Source organism: Anas acuta, chromosome Z (genome assembly GCF_963932015.1).
Source record: "Anas acuta chromosome Z, bAnaAcu1.1, whole genome shotgun sequence".
Classification (NCBI taxonomy): domain Eukaryota; kingdom Metazoa; phylum Chordata; class Aves; order Anseriformes; family Anatidae; genus Anas; species Anas acuta.
Genome location: NC_089017.1, coordinates 56760766 through 56772059, shown reverse-complemented (window position 1 = coordinate 56772059; position 11294 = coordinate 56760766). Strand labels below are relative to the sequence as shown.

General features: G+C 41.4%; 1 long non-coding RNA gene across 1 annotated transcript; it reads right to left on the bottom strand.

The window, feature by feature from the left end:
* Positions 1-842: 842 nt before the first annotated feature.
* LOC137848423 (uncharacterized) lies at positions 843-4925 on the bottom strand. Its single transcript, XR_011091340.1, has 3 exons — positions 4833-4925; positions 2349-2530; positions 843-1762 (listed from the first exon to the last, which is right to left on the bottom strand). It is a non-coding gene; the product is annotated as an uncharacterized lncRNA (long non-coding RNA).
* Positions 4926-11294: the final 6369 nt, after the last annotated feature.

The window sequence follows — 11294 nt, the reverse complement described above, 5'->3', positions numbered from 1 at the left end:
GCAGACTGGGGATCTCCCCAGCCGGCACCATGTGTCTTCCATGCGAGAGGAAAACTCCCTGTAAGGCAGACAGGGAGTTTGAATTATTAAAGCTGAAGGAATAATACTCAGACTGATCAGAGCAGGGCTCTCTCGAGGGCTGCTGGGGTTTTTCCACTGGCAGGCAGACTACATCGTACGTGAGCTGCATTTAAAGCATTAACCAGCGTATTTCCATATTGCTTTCTCAAGCAGAATCTCTATTTGCTGCAAGTATTCCCCCCCCTGCCCCCACCAAAAAAAAACTCTCCACCCCCACCTCCACTGTTAGAGATGATCAAAAAATCAAACGAGAAAATAGGATTAGATTCTCCAGAGAATATAATGTAATTTCCCCATCACTTCACCAGTTCCACGGGAGGACTTTTTTTAATTATGAATAATTGCACCTACAGGTGCATAATGCAGCAAAATGAAAATCTATGAGCACAGGGTTTCCCAGGCAACCTCTTATCAATTGTCTGTTTCTAGGTGATACCATTCACTACCCTATAAAACCTTGAACAGGCTCAGCCGTCGCAGACTAAAAGAAGGGGGGGGAGGCAGAGGGAATCACCCCAACAGGAGGTTCCTTTGTTGGAATATATGAAATCTCTGTAATTGTTTTGATTCCTAGGAATAATTTGTGAGCTATCTGCGTGCAAATACTCATTGTAAAGCAGTACACTTAAGAAAAAAAAAAAAAAAAAAAAAAAAAAAAAAAAAAAAAAGAATTTATTATCCTGAAGACCAGAAAATAAATATTTAATCTCCTATAGAAAAAGTATCTTACAAAAGAAAATAAAATTTAGAAAAGTCTGGCATCTCTGTGAAATATTTCTGGCTTATTTTGTATTTCAGTTGTGTCACTCACATTTAATATGACTTTCACCTCCTGAGATTTCACAAAAAGAAATGCCAATCACACTACAGACATACCGCAAGTCTTTTCTCTCCGTGTCAGTTGCTTTGTTCCTAAATTCTCCAAGATGAAGAGCACAGGGAGAGGCTGGGGGCTGCTCTCCCACATGCCAGCATTGCGTGGTGTTATGACAGTGGGCTTCAGTAACAACAGCTAGTGTGGGAGCTGAAAGCCTGTGTTTTGGGAGAGAATTTACGTGTCACAGGGTTGCCTGCCCATGCTGAGAAAACAAATCAAGAGCCTCCAATTACTAAACCCAAAGGCTTTCCAGGTAGCAAGAACACTGCATGCAATAAGCTTTCCCTCCTCACTGTCAAACAACTTGCAGCAGAATCTCTCCTGCGAGTTCTTTCAGCAGCCACATTCCCCCCTCATCTTTCTCTTCAGCTCAGTTCCCTTGCTATGCCCTTTCCTTACCCTTTCCTTTTCAGTCAACTTGCCTACACAAAAATTAAAAAATAAAAAATCCTTTGGACCAGTCAGTCAAGGCAGGGAAAGGGGATGAGCTGGTAACCTCACTCACAGCACTGCAGCACAGAGACCACCAGCATATTCCAGGAGCTAACCCCCTTCCTGCTGCACCTTCCACTCCAGTCCCTCAGTGACCAAGAGGAGGAACACTGATTTTTCTTTTTTCCCTTTCATATTCCCTTGAGACGACAATGAAAAACCACCCGATATTTTGGCACATACAAGTGGAAGAAAACAGATGCTCTCTTTGCTTCGTCGGCCACCTGGCAGGGCAGAGGCTGCCATCATGGACAAGCTGCATCCCAGATTCTTCCCTGGGGTAACTCAGATGGGAAACACATGGTCAGGAACCTGCAGATCACTAACAGTTAGCAAGGGGCTAAAGAAAAAGATTGAAGCTAATAAAATGAAAAGGTCAAAAGCTGACTCCTAACTTTGAATACTAAACAGACAAGCGCTGCCTGGACACACTCAATTACACTCCCCTGTTTTTGCTGCAGCTTCATTCCAAATTTAACAATTAAGTCACAAGGATAAAACATGGAACAGAAAGAAATTAACACCTAATTTCGGTAACAGCAATAACAGACATACACTGAGTAAAACAGAACACTATCCAATGGTAGTTTACAATAACTTAGTAAGAGAGAGCATTTGAGACTGGCAAAGTAAAACATAGTAACAGTTATTAAAAATTACAATAGGAGATTGCTTTCATTTTGAGCCAGTCCCAAATGACACGATACAATTTAGTCCAATTTTTTAGGATGGTTCTTTGTGTGGTGAGGTTTTGGGTGAGTTGTTTTTTTTTGTTGTTTTTTTTTTTTTGGCTGTAAGTAAACTTCAGAACACTTATACAGTTAGTGGATGTTTTGCAAATAAATAAAAGCAGAAGACAATCTATTATGCCCCATCTACAAGAGCTGAAGGGAATTACCCAGCATTATTGTATCATAAAAATTATTCTGGAACATGTAATCCACTTGGCAAGGCTAGCCCAGGCCCTGATGGGTTTCTACTCCAGAGCAGCGCACATGGGTGGGGAAGTGCACTCTGATGGTGTCAGTACTGCTTCTTCTGTGACAGGTTGTCCGGCCAGCAAATTTTGGAGGTAAAGCTCTAGGCACAAGAGAAAGAACGTCAGCTGGTGTGAGCTTAATCACTGCAATATCACAGGCATTACAGAGGAAAGTCAACTGTAACCAAAAAAAACACTGTCTTCATGAAGTCTTTTGGTGCCAGAAGAAACCCCTAACTCTGCTCTGGTTTTATTTACATTTTTTTGACAGTAGCTGTAGTCAAGCAGACAGGCTGGAGCTCCCTTGGGCTGAAGTCCTTCACCGTTGACTTCCCCAGGGTTGCTGGGTCACACAGAAGCTGGAATGAATGAAACCCAAAACTGAGGATGTCAAAAGTAGAAATCTTTTCTTCATGAAAATGGGATGATGGGGCGAAATTAAGATGCAGCTCATGATCTTGCCAATGTCGGCCTCCTCTTGTAAAATGTTTTATTAGCTTATAAAAAAAAAAAAAAACTTACAAAATATTATCTCATTAGGGCTGAGTACTCTTAAATCTTCTTCAAATAGTTTTTCTGTATGTACAGATGGCCATAATCCTTTAAAAGCCCTCTATTAATTACCTCAATTAGATGTGCAAAATGTAATAGATGATTGAGAACTTCTAACGAGGAGAGAACAGCACACAGAAGCAGCAGTGCTGGACATACATAACCCTTTACCCCAGTACCACCAGTTCAAAGCTGGCCAATATCAAAGCAGACAGAAGCACTCTCATCTGACAGCAACTATATGGGCTGTATGAAATTAGTGGGGGGTTGCACCCCAAACATGGTGACAGTGCCCTTCCCACGCCCCAAATCCAGCAGCTGCACAGTGTAGCACGAGGTTTCTGCTCCCAGTGGGGAAGGAGCCTGTGCTACCCCTTCATTGAAGCCTTGATCTCTGCCCAGCTGCAGGCCATCCTGTTGTAGGCAGAGAGCTCTGCTGCCTCCTGAAAGGCGATGTGTGGGGACAGCTATGCTGTTCTAACAGCCTCACATCCTCCTTGTGCTGGGGCCCCAGCCCTGGACACAACACTCCAGGTGGGGTCTCACAAGGGCAGAGCAGAGGGGGACAGTCACCTTCCTCCCCTGCTGCCCACCCCTCTGTTGATGCAGCCCAGGATGCAGTTGGCCTTCTGGGCTCCAAGCACACCCTGCTGGCTCATGTTGAGCTTTTTGTCCACCAGAACCCCCAAGTCCTTCTCTGCAGGGCTGTTCTCAGTGAGTTCTTCTCCCGGTCTGTGCTCATGTCTGGGTTTGCCCCAACCCAGGTGCAGCACCTTGCACTTGGCCTTGTTGAACCTCCTTATCTTCACATGTGCCCACCCATCCAGCTTCTCCAGGTCCCTCTGGATGGCATCCCTTCCCTCCAGCATATCGACTGCATCAACTCAGCTTGGTGTCATCAGCAAACCTGCTGAGGGTGCACTGAATTCCACTGTCTGTCACTTTAGGAAGGTGAACTTCCAAATTAGAAGAAGTAAATAAGACAACTGTCATGGTAATCCCTTCGTTTCAGCAGTAGAAGGAGGAAAAAAAAAAAAAAAAAAAAAAAAAACTTTATGGCTGATTTCTTAATAGTAGTTTCACTCGGTATTGCCTGAAGAGACCTAAGCAAAAGCTGTTCCCCATGCACAACTCTAGAGTGCTGTTAATAGCAGTAATTAGCTGAACAACCAAAACATCCTTTCCCTATAAAATAGGATCGGTTAAATTTTGAGAGCTTGGATTCCATTCAGAATACATCACCAACACAGTTAACAGGCTTCAGCATTTTATTACCTTGCAATAAAACCCAAAGCAGTACCAGTATTATTGAGATGTACTCAGCTAGGGTGTGAGAGAAGCAGAGCAGCTTTACAGAGGTTAGGAGCAGGAGCCTCAAAGTTTAAATATTGTTGTTGTGTTTGTTTTTTTTGCTAATGTTTCACAATAAAGCAAAAAGTGTGGCATAATTAAATATATTTAAAATTAGCTTTCCATCAAGGGTAAATAAAATGAACCTAAAATATTATCATAATTACAGCTGATCTGCATTCATTTTAGATGTAAAATCTGCAAGGTTACTAAGCGGTAGCATTAAAAAGCTGTAAAACTAAAAGTTATTACGGAATTCAGTCACACAAAACACAACTGAATATCTTATTCTGAAAATATAACAGGCTTTCCCTTAAGAGGGCATTTCAAGGTTATTAGAGTTTTTAAAAGGACTTAATATCATCAGCCTGTGGATTGAAAATGTTTACTTGAAGGGGAATGTGCTAGAAAGTGCAGTTCCATTGTTAATAAATAAAGATTTCTAGTTAAATAAATAGATGAGCTAGATAGCCACAGAGCCCTGCTGAAGGCTTCACTCACCAGCAAAGCCAGGACCCTGTCTGCTGAAGGTGGTGGACCCAGGTTAGTTGGGACACGAGTTTCCACCTCTCCTGTTTGGTGCAAGCCTGTACCTGTAAAATGAGAGTGTGGAAACAGAAAGTGTAATAAACACAGGCATCTCTGTGTGAGTGCTAGGGTCACCCCGCAGCGTCCCACCAGTGCTGGTTTATACAAGTGCTCTGGCAGTTTCTCAAGATTTCAGTATCATGGTGATGGGAGGTTTTTTACTCCTTCACAGCACCTCTGCCTTCCAGATACAGTCATTAGAGGCCTCTTGGTTTTCTCCACTCAGAAATCTGCTTTTAACAGCATGGTATGATACAATACAAGCAACAAAGAAAAGCCTCATTTCGGATGGGGCAGTAAGAGCTGCTGAGCTGCTCACAGGGTGCATGTTTCCTGCTGTGAAAAAGCAAACTAAAGTGGTGCGGTTTCATTTTTTTGCCTTGGAGTCACCTCCATATCAGGAGGCAGCACCAGTACCCACAGTGATGGTGATACAGTGATGCTGGAGCAGCCAGGACATTTAGAAGGGTCCACCACGAAACTTAAAAGTTCATCAGATGACAAACTGAAGTCATTGTTATCTCTCAGTTTTTTGATTGCTGCCAGTTTGTAAGCAAGAAGTTCCTCTCAAAAGCTGGTCCACAGCAGAGAAGGTTAACAAACCCTCACAGGACAGATACAGCTTACACAGCAGGACTGCTTGTGCTGACACAGCTTAATACTACTGCCACAAATGAAATAACCTGTATTGACTTGTTTGTCAAAATGAGTTGCATTTGCAGTAGGTATTTACTCTGCTAGTATGAAAATGCTGATCATTTTAGTTTTCACCCCACAGATAGACTTGAAAACATTCCTTGCATTGACCCGTGCCAGTGCCTTTCCCTCTCCCTGCTTGATTGTCTGCATTTTTAAGGTTGGTGGGCAGCCATACTTCTGTATGCAGTCTTTAACCATTCTTTGCTTACTGCCCTTATTGGTGCTTTCTTAGGAAGTATTTTTTAGGGGCAGTGGTGAGGAAGGAGAGTGACTTTTTATTTTTATTTAATGATACCCCCAGAAATCAAATTTGGATTGTAATTTTCCAGAAAAAGCTCCATATGAAATATGTTGGTAGTACATTTGGCACAGGCACAATTCCCAAAAGACACGTATGATCTTCCAGACAGGTTGCTGTGGAGCATGAGGAATATTTCTTTCCCCCTTGCCTGCCTAGTCCAAAATCTTGTCTTCACAAATTAAGGTCTCTGATCACTCACAAGATCAAGGATGACTATCCAGAAACTTCTCATATCATTTCATTGCTTCCAGTGTATTTCTGCTCCCTCTCAATCTATGTTAAGGAGATTGCAAAGACAAGTAACTTTGCAGATACAGGAATAGCAACCACCCCAAGGAAAATTGTATTTACTGGAGAAAGAGAATCAGAGTACAGAAAAACACACATGCAAAGCATTTGATACTGTCCTGCATAACATCCTTGTCTCAACTGGAGAGAAGAGGATTTGATGGATGGACCACTCGGTGGGTAAGGAATTGGTTGGGTGACCACACTCAGAGAGTTGCTGTGAATAGCTCAATGTCCAAGTGGAGATCAGTCGCAAGTGCTGTTCCTCAGGGTTCAGTACTGGGACCAGTGCTGTATAACATTTTTGTCGGTAACACGGACAGTGGGATGGTGTGCACCCTCAGCACATCTGCCAATGACACCCAGCCGAGTGGTGCAGTCGATACGCTGAAGGGAAGGGATGTCATCCAGGGGGACCTGGACGGGCTGAGAGGTGGGCCTGTGAGAACCTCATGAAGTTCAACAGCCCAGGTATAAGGTCCTGAACCTACACCAGGGCAATCCTAAGCACCAATACAGGCTGGGCAGAGAATGCACTGAGATCAGCCCTGAGGAGAAGGACCCAGGGCTGTTAGTGGATGAGACATGAGCCAGAAATACGAGCTTGCAGCCCAGAAAGCCAACCATAACGTGGGCTGCACCAAAAGCAGCATGGCCAGCAGGGAGAGGGAGGGGATTCTCCCCCTCTGCTTTACTCTTGTGAGACCCCACCTGGAGCACTAGGGACCTGTTAGAACAAGCCCAGAGGAGGTCCATGAGGACGATCAGAGGGCTGTAGCATCTCTCCTACGAAAGAGCTGGGGTTGTTCAGCCTGGAGAAGAGAAGGCTGCAGGGCAGCCTTGCAGTACCTAAAGCAGGGCTACAGGAAAGCTTGGGAGGGAGTCTTTGTCAGGGAGTGGAGTGCTGGGACGAGGGGGAATGGCTTTAAACTAAACAAGGGCAGGTTTAGATTAGATGTTAGGAGGAAATGCTTTACTCACAGGGTGGTGAGGCCCTGGCACAGGTTGCCCAGAGAAGCTGTGGATGCCCCATCCCTGGAGGTGTTCAAGGCCAGGCTTGATGGGGCTTTGAGCAGCCTGGTCTAGTGAGAGATCTCCCTGCACCTGGTGGGGAGGTTTGAAAAAGATGGTCTTTAAGATCCCTTCCAACCCAAACTATTCTGTGATTCTATGCCAAAGGGAAAAACAGAACTAATTCACTTATTTTAACACACAGGTGCTCTGCATTCCCTTGGAAGTTTCATAAGATAAGCTGCAAACAGCAACTGCCAGAGAGAAAAAGAGTGATCATGTCTCCTTGGCTTTTTAAATACAAAGACCAAGGGCGAGATTTGTGTTATACTTTGGAAATGCAAAATTTGGAAATGCAAATCCTACCTGTCTGATCAATTCGAAATGCAGTAATTCTAGACAAAACTGACAGATTTTAACAACTGCTTGTTAATTAAGCTTCATAAACACTATGAAGAGATGGTTCTTCTGAAAGTCCCAACCACACACAGTTACCTGTGAAATAAACAATGTTTAAGGGTATATATCCTGTTATTTAAGGGTGAAGACTTTCTTGTTTTTTAATAACATTTTTTTACCTCCTTATAGATAGAGGAAGCATAAGACAGGGCAAATACAATTACCAAAACAGAAACTTAGAATAAACATACATTAGTTCAGTGCTTTCTTTATTCCCTTCTGTAAACTGCCTCCAACCAGATTTTTAAACATTAGCTTTGAAAATGCTAATGTTTATTATATTTAACATTAAAATATCAGATGTCACCAACCTTCCCAAGGTCTTTACTGCCTGACGTTGGAAGATGTAATTGTTCACATACATGCTCTTCTCACTCCCAGTTAATTAAGATCCATAAAGAATGGTTCATTAGCTGAATGCAATCAACCAGCAAGAGTTTTTTTGGTGTTGTTTTTTTTTTTTTAAAAAAAAAAAACATTTTGTTTCTGATAAGGATGTAAACAAAAAGCTACAACAATTAAAGAATATTCATTTCTATGTTCCGTGGTATAGATTTTTCATCCTCTATTTGTGAAGCTTTAGTTCCTATATTTTAAGCCTTTCTCGACAGAACATCGCCACCTTGTGACTGTGGCTGTTTATGGGAGCGTCCAGAAACCAGATTAAAGGACCTTGACACGGGAAGGCTGATAGGCAGGAAAAAAGCAAATGAGGAGGAAAGACTCTTTTTGTTATTTTCATTTGGAACAGTTTCCTAAGTAATTCGAAATGCAAAAAGATAATTACAAGTTGATTAAATAATTAACAAATAAGTAACAGTACTTACCATCTCAGATAAGAGAAGCCAAGCTTTTAGCTCACACTGTATCAGATCAGTTTAGTTCAGTAATATCAGACATAATTTGAATTCGACTAAAATGTAAAAGATTAAGACAGAAGAAATTCAGACAGTGTCAGCAAAACCTTCCCAACAGTGAGACCTATTCACTGGAGATACAGACTCTTGATTCCTCATGGGATTTTAAGTCTAGGCTATACATAAGCCTACCTTGCAGAGTTCCAGCCCACAGTTACTAGATTAAAGCAACTCTGTCTAGTCCAATGGATATTTTTTTTCTCAGACTGTTTTTTTTTTTTGGGGGGGGGGGGTTCCAAGATATCTAAAAGACAGAGATCTCATTTTTAGGTAAGGTCCCCACAATAGACCACACACTATTGAAGTGTTTCTTTCTTCAAGACCATACTACCACTCCAGCTGCACTCTGTTCACTGACTTCAAAGTAATTTTATGAGACAGGAATCCAAAATAAAGACTAACTTCATACAATTTTCTTCTTTTTTCTAAATTCTCCAAAATTAAGGATCACTACTATCTTGTGCTGAATGTGCACAAGACAATGCACATGGTAAAAATGTGTAAAAAGTGGTCATGCCTGGAGTTTTCAGCTTGACCAGAGAGTGAACACAGCTGCACCCAACACTGAGCAGTCTCGCAGGTCTCTGCCAAAAGCAAGGGAGTATCCACGCCAACACATTACCTCTCAGTCAGTTGAGCCTGGGAATAATGGCCTTTACAGCAGCAATTTTAGGGAAGTTTTAGGGGAGCATACCGGTAAAGTGCTTTCCCTTTTAAAATGCTTGCTAAGGCATTTTCTCCCTGGTTCTTTCATTGCTTGGTACATTGGAAGGACCATATTTATGCTTTTCCTGCCAGTAAAGTGCCATTCCTGGCCCTGTTCCGAAGCTTCATGAAAGCTTTTTCTCACAGCTGCCAAGGGGAATCCTTTCAGGGGTATTGCACGTACATCACTGTGATTAAAAATAGAAGCAGCAGAAGCTATCAAGAGACTAAGCAGGGTAAGAAATAAAGGTGTCGTTTGGGGGCTCTACAGAGAAAGTCGCATTGAAAATCCTGCATTGAACCAACACCTGTTTTGCTATAGATGTCTGTTAAAACAGTGTCAAATCCAAGTTATGACAGCCAGTCTTATTCTCATCTTTCTTAATTTATTAAAGATGAGATAAATTCAAAACTGAGCCTCTTTTTTGTTGCTTCCGAGAATACAGTCTTCACTGTGAATTAGACTCAGAACAGTAACTCACCTTTGTATGCTTTGAATTATGTCACTGACAACCTATATTAGCAATGATCAACAGAAGTAAAATTTACACATCTCATACTGTGTTTTTTTATAGAAAGCTGGCAAGACAAAATAGCATGCATCATTAATCATTAAAAACAATCTTGATACTATTGAGTGGCACTTGGTTCCAAACCTACATATAAAGATACTGCTAATAGAAAAGATTTTCCAAAAATGCTAATCATTGGAAATTGCAAAGATTTTGTTTAATGGTCAGCTACAGACTCATTTCATTTTAAAGATAAGATTAGGTGTTAGTCTTTTCCTGTGATCATGCTGTATATTTCAGCAGTTAAGCAAAATATGGGCTTTGTTCACTAAACCAAACTGCCCAGTGATGTTCTAATCCACTTAGAAATTGTTTCATTTGACTTCCCTTGCACTGAGCACTAGCTTTAAAGTCATATTTACAAAATTAATGAACATAAATGAATCTAAATGTCATGTTTTCTCTGAAAGAAATCCCATTCAATGGCCTTATTAATTTGAAATTAGCTTCTATTGTTTATTAGTTTTGTTTAGCTTCAAATTTTTCCAGTTTCTCTTGTGCAACAGAAATGTAAGTCTTCTTCTCATAAACATATGTAACATTAAATATATATGTATTAAAGCTAAGACTGATACTCTTCTAAGCTCTACAGAAAGTCACTTAATGCATGATGCAGAAAGAAGCATTTTTCCCCCAGTCTTAATAAAAATAAGAAAAAAAATAATGCTCGTTAGTTCTCTATGTTTTTTAGAAAATGGTTCATGTGACAGAAGTTGATAAAAAGCTATTACTCAATTGGCCCAAATGTTTCAAAACCCAATAATACATTATCTTGGAACACATAGGATTTTATGCCTGGAGTAGCATATACCTGGATGTTTTGTGCATTAAAAATAAATCAGCTGTTAAACCTCCACTTTATCTATATCCTGGATCTCTAAGCATATCACAAATCTCATTATGTTTTTCGAGGCAATGTCACCCTGCACATCTAGCAGCATCTGGGAAAGTGCAAGAATGCAAGCACAAAGTCCTCAAGTCTCTTTCATTTGATTACAGGCTAACAGACAAACATTCAGGTTAGTCACTCCAGGGACCCTGGCAGCATTCTTCCTCCCTCTTTACAAATGGCAGCAGAGCCCAGAAGCAGAACAGACAAAACCAAGCTTCACAAAGAAATACAACCAGCTGTGCACTTTGGAGTTGTTACTCAAGAACAGACCACAGGAAAGGGGGACAAACCCTGCTTCAGGACAGCACAGGACATTACTCACTTCAACGTTTAAAAAGTTTCCACATTGTCAAACCAAAAGGAATTTCTTCATGAGGCATGTCTCCATCTCCACGTCCTTTAAACAGACCTTAATAAAACAGGATAGCATCTACGTAACCTGGAGACACATAACAGCAGAAATGCTCTTAATTTGCAGCACACTGCATTCCAGTTTTTTTCTAGCATACCTGTTGAGTTCTCGCTGAACAT